Source organism: Camarhynchus parvulus, chromosome 2 (genome assembly GCF_901933205.1).
Source record: "Camarhynchus parvulus chromosome 2, STF_HiC, whole genome shotgun sequence".
Lineage (NCBI taxonomy): Eukaryota > Metazoa > Chordata > Aves > Passeriformes > Thraupidae > Camarhynchus > Camarhynchus parvulus.
Window position 1 is genome coordinate 70,655,180 of NC_044572.1, and position 6,000 is coordinate 70,661,179.

Below are 6,000 nucleotides of genomic sequence, written 5' to 3' on the forward strand. Positions count from 1 at the left end.
CAAAACATAACTTTCTCCATCACATGCTTTTCTTTTGGCCGTCACTCTCCTTTTCTTTCAAGGAAGCAGTGATGTGTCCCTCAGGCCTCTGTTCTGCTTGGGAGTAAGACTTGATTTTAATCCTTCTCAAGGGGTTATCTGAGCTTACCACTGTCAAAAAATCTTTGTAATGCTCTCCTTCCTCAGAAAAGAGGGATCCCCTCCCTCTTTGCCCTGCTTTTTTTTTTTTTTTGTTTTGCCTTACTCAGTCACTTAATATAGCGGTTTGTCTCCTCTGTTGCTTATGTAGGGTGGGGAAGGCAAATCTCACACAGCTTTCTTCTTAGTCACTTTTTCTTCTATATTAATTAAAGAAAAACTTATTTAAGCATGTATTCAAATATGGTGGCCATCTGGAAATGCAGCCTTGTTTTGGGTTATCTCCCGCTCTTTAAAATAAAGTCTTTGTCTCTGACACCTCTCCTTAAACTTAATTATCAGTTTATCATATTAGTCTTGTTTTAGTCTATTGTTTCTTGGAAGGTCTGTAGGATTCAGCATCTTCTTTCTCAATGGCTGTTCATAAGGAAGAGATTAAATTACAATATGGACGTCTATTTCTGCTAAAAAGACCATGAGCATGGTTTGCTCCGTCAGTGTCTTCAGAAAAGTAATTTGTGGTCTGGAGTCACTGAGGAAAATACTCTCTTTTTCTCCTGCTGAGAGAGGCATTAGCTTTTCCTTCAAACAAGTCTTTAAAACTCCACAGCAGTGGCAGGGAATCCCAAGAGTAGGAGTCAGCTTTACAGCTCTGGGCTTTATTAATTTAGTTTGAAACCTGATTTGGTTTCAAGACAGCAGCAAGAAAGTTTACCGAGTCCTATTCACATCTCAAAATGTCACCTCAGATGGAGGGCGCCAGGGGACTTGCATGGCTGAAAGCCTCAGAGGGAGCTGCCAAGGAACTGCCATGTCATCTTGGCCTCAGCCTGGCCTCTCCCTGACTGTATCCATTTCATTTTGCTTATTTTTATCAGGGCATGTGGAATTTCCAAGTGAAAACAAAGGAAAAATACACACGACTGTATTATTACAACTCTACGTACTCTTAACAATTTTTCTCCCACAACGTTTCTAATGGCATGCTGATGAGCAGATTTTCTGCTCTCCCAGGCATTTACTAAACCAATTCTAAATATCTCTAACTGCAGCACTTAGGTAAAAGAAGTGAATTATTTGCTGTGGTCCCTGCACCACAGGATATGAAGTGTGTACTATGGACAAATCACAGGTAGGATGCTGGTTGGTAAACAAGCAATTGTCAAATTGCTAGCTATACCTTTGTCTGCAGACAACTACAGACAACTGTAGGTAATCAAGGCTTGTCTTCTTGCCATGCATGACGACAGGGGCTAATAGAAAAGAAATAAAGTGAAGAAGGAAAAACACTTCAGATGTCTCTATATGAATAGAAAAAGGAATAGGCTTCTATTGTCAGAACTTAAGTCAGTGACGTCTGTGCTTGGGCTGCTTTTCCTGCTTGCACTGAATGTGACAATACAAAATGCAGCATAACTCTGATTGCCCAGCACTGTTCATGTTCTCTCTATGGGAACTGAGCAGGGATTTTTCTTTGAATATATCATTTACAGCTTGCTACAGCAATTCTGCAAAGTCAATACATATCCTTAGCACAAAGCAGAGAATGAAGGGCATTATGGAGAAAGAGGGAAAGATACTACATTGACAGAGAAAGATGAATTCCACTGCACAAGCACATTACAGGTTCCATTCAGAGGAATAAAATTACTATTTTTTTCAACCAGAAAGTATTTTTCAAAATACATTTAATATGGTTATATTTAAAAAGATCTTGTGTGCAGCTTATATGTCATTACTGACAAACTCTCTGGCACTGAATTATCATATGATTATTGTGCAAAGAAGATCTATTTATTGATTCAAGTCAGATGGATTTGTGAGGCAAGGTTTGTAGACACAGGTAATATTTTTTATTAGACCAACTGATTAGAATGAAAAGATGGATCAGAAACACAAGAGTAAAAGCCGTGTAAAAAAGAGCCTGGTTTTTTTCCCCTAGGTCCTCAAACTGGCTACATAAAAGATGTTATTTCTCTGGGCAAACTTAGCTGCTGTTACAATCTTAGATCACCATGACTGTTACAATGCTGTTGCTTATGTAATTATAAAATACCTGTCTGAGAACCTGGTTCCTCCTCTGCATTATTAATAGCATCTGACTTGTTTTCACTACTGTATTGGGAATACATTTAAACAAAATCTTCTCCTGAACACCTGAAATAATCAAATTGGAGCCCACAAGTGTTGAGGAAGGGTATGGAAAGCAATTTTCAGCCACAGGGTGGCTGTGCTAGAAGTGGTCTGCTAGAAAGCAGACGACCCTTGGGCCTGCAGAAGGTGCTGCATTGAGCTTCAGAAATGCACAAGAGCTAATCAGTTTTCTCTGGGAAGGGAACAGAGCATGGGAGATTGCCAGGGGACAAAAATGGGTGTGCTGGACGTCTTTGCAGAAATGCCTCTGGGTGTTTTGAAGAGCACTCCTTGACCTCCTGCAAGCAGTGTGGTGGGAAAAATACCGAGCTGTCAACTACATCAATTAAGAGAAGTTTTTGTCTCATCTCACCCCTTCACAATGCCCACTGACAGGTAAAAACTGAACACATCCCTAATTCTAGAGGAGAGGAATCTATTTCGTAGTGTGCTGCAGGCATGATCTAGACAAATTGCACCTATATTTTATTTGAACCCATCACAATACAACATAACAAGGCTTTTCAATTACCTCAACAAGCTCCCAATACAACTTTATCATTTCAATTTTTCATCAGTTTTCTCCAGCTCGGCATTTCTTCTATATATCACTGTAAATCTCATCAGTTCCAGCCCAGTTTAGGCTAATAAATTTCAGTTACCAGCTCAAGCCTAATGAAAAGGGGAAGTTTCCAGTGAAGAAAGACGAAGGCAGGGGTTGTTGCCTTGGGGTTTGAGCTCACCCCTCTGAGCAGGGCAGTGGATGGGCTCATCCATTCCCATCACCTCGGGGATGGGCAGGGCGCAGGGAGAGGCAGAATTCTCAAGTCCCACTGCAGTCAGCAGAGCTGCAGGGTTGGGCTGCCCCCAGAAACAGACCCATTTGTTCCCCTAAAGCCAAATTTAGGCAATGGTTTGAAACACACCATGCCAGAGCACGGTCTTAGCTGGCATATGTAGAGCCCAAACACAGACCAGAGCTGTGATTCAGGACTGGGGCAACACATCTCACCACAGTAACTTTTATGTTCTTGTGGCATGCTATTCCTGTCTTCAAGGAGGAGGACAAGTTAAGCAGGAAAATACGAATTTGTGTATTAGCTGGAAATGCACTGGGATCCCAACAGACAGAGTGAGGAAAAACGAATTTTGTACCATAATTATGTTTTCTTCTAAAAAACACTGATAAAGCTTAACGTTTTCAAAGATTTTATGCATACAAAGAAAAGGCAAACAAGCTAAAATAATACTGCAAACCAGCAGGCCTATATGTTTATTAATTCTGACTAAAATTTGCCATCTGCAACTGAACATTTTACTAAATAAGTCTCACAAACTAAAAATTATTTTAGCTAAGAATCTTCATGGCACTGCTTTCTAAGTTCTGGTACTGAAATAGCTCCACTGTAAATTAATATTTACAATAAAAGTATGCTCATAAAAGTTCCAAAGCATTTTCTAGTGACAGTCTGTTCAACTATTTAGTGATTCAAAAGCAAACTCTCCAAGAAAAGCTCTGTATCAGTGCAGTACATAAAATATAGAAATATATGAAAAATGACAAAGGCAATATGTTACTTTTGAGGTGACTCTAACTTGATTGTTAAGCTGGTTGAAGTAGCTTTTCATAAATGAAACATGTCTTCAGTTTTCCTAGAATAGATAGAATAAGAGCAAAGTCAACAAAATATCTCATCTTTATTTTCCTTTGAAGACATTATTTTCTCTGGAATATGGTAAAAATCTGCTCTCAGTGCACGTTAGCTAATTCTGAGGCACATGTTAACAAGCAGACACACAAGGGGCTAATTTACATGCTTAAAGGCAACTGAAACTTTGTTTTGCATATGTAAGTACACCTGCCCAGGGTAAGAAGTGGGCTTTCCAGTGTACCTGTGTGTGAGCTGGATTTACAGCATTGAAAAAACAGTCTGGTCTGCTACTACTGTCCCTGTAGCTGTCATCACAGCACAATTCAGGCAGAAAACCTCAAGACACCTATCAGACCAAATCCTGAGGACCTTACTCAAGTAAAAAATCTTGTTGATGTCAACAAACATTTTCCCCAAAGAACCTGGTCACAGTTCAGCCTTTTTTTGTACATGCATATTTTAGTATCATTGAATATCTGCACGAAAAACAGAATAGGCTTGTTCTTTAAGTCAGGGATCAAGACATCAGGGAATGAAAAATAAAAACAACCCTCCTTTAAATCCAGAAAGGGACTAGTTTTATAATTTTAGGATATGTTAGAAGGCTCTGAGTTTTCCAGATGAGTAAAGAGAACTGTTTGAAGAGTGAGTTCCTTTAAAGACAAGTCACAATGGTCAGACAAAGGAGTATTGACCAGCTAGAATTTTCTTTCCTTTGAAGTAATATTTTTAATATGAGAAGCATGCATTTTATATCCAAAGGGCTCAAAATAGTAACTGTTTGTCAATAAATCTGCACCTTGAGTGCATTTTTAGGACTCTGCCAAGACCAGGGGATGTTCTGTCAAAGACATTATGCCCTTAGGCCATAATTCTAGCTCTGGTCTATTTGCTGGGGGCAAAAACTTCACTTTACGCAATGGCTATCTCACTACCAGGGACCCCAAATTTTAGGGTTTTAAGGTAAACAAACCATGATAAACTGACAATGGCACAGAAGGTTTCATCCTTGATAGCCTCTTTGGGTCCAAGAGCTGAAGAGAACCCCGTCACCTTCTGCAGAGGAAAGGTACCTGCTAGAGAAAAATCTAAGAGAAGCAAAGAGAACATTTTCAGGAAGCACCTAACTGGTTGTCATAGTCAGAGGCCAGCTGAAAAATCATAAAAATGAAAGAGTTTCCTGAGAGCTCAACCTGCTTTCAAATTCAGCAGACATTTTTAGCAACACTATAAAGAAGACGGGTCTGGACATTTTCAAGTGGTTCCAGAAATGCAGAAACAGTCCCCAGTTCAAAACAGCACATTTGAACATAGGATTTGTGCTTGCTTGAAAATTAAGGACCTTCAGGAAAGAAAACTAAAAGAAAAAACATAAAAAAATTCCCAATGACTTTTAAATGAAATAAGCATTTATTTTTAAAGTATCTGTAGAAGAGATATCACTCTAATAAACTCTATCAGCTATTAATTTATCATAATGTAAATGGTTTAATTGATGCTTAATGATACAGCACTTTTCACAGGAACTGATCTCCAAGTACACTTCTTCAGAAGACGGATATTATACTCTGATAAATACATTTATGGGAGATGGGGCAAGTATGTGGTTCATGTAAATCCTTTTATCTCCAACAAAATCAAGAGAGGGATGTTGGTTTCCTCAGGTTTACTATCTGCAAATGATATTACAAATAACATATTACTTGAGTGGTTATCTCATATATCTATGCATATATATCTTGGTAGCTAGTTTTGTTTTCCAACAGTATAAACTAACTTTGCAGAATCACTGAACTATATTTCTTGGGGCAAGTACTTTTCAACTACACTTTTTGCAGTCCTACCTCCAATGTGTTTTACTCTGAAGGCAAACCTTAGTAGTCTACTTGCTCAGTTGGATAGCACCAACCACAATAGATAAAATGGAAATACAGTAAGTAAATGCAGAGTACTCAATAATGTTACTTAATAAGGTAACTTTGTAAAGTAGTCCTAAAACTCCAGCTGCTAAACTGCCTGTTGACATGGTAAAAACAAATTCAAAATTATTCAAAAGGTGGCTACCATTATATATCTC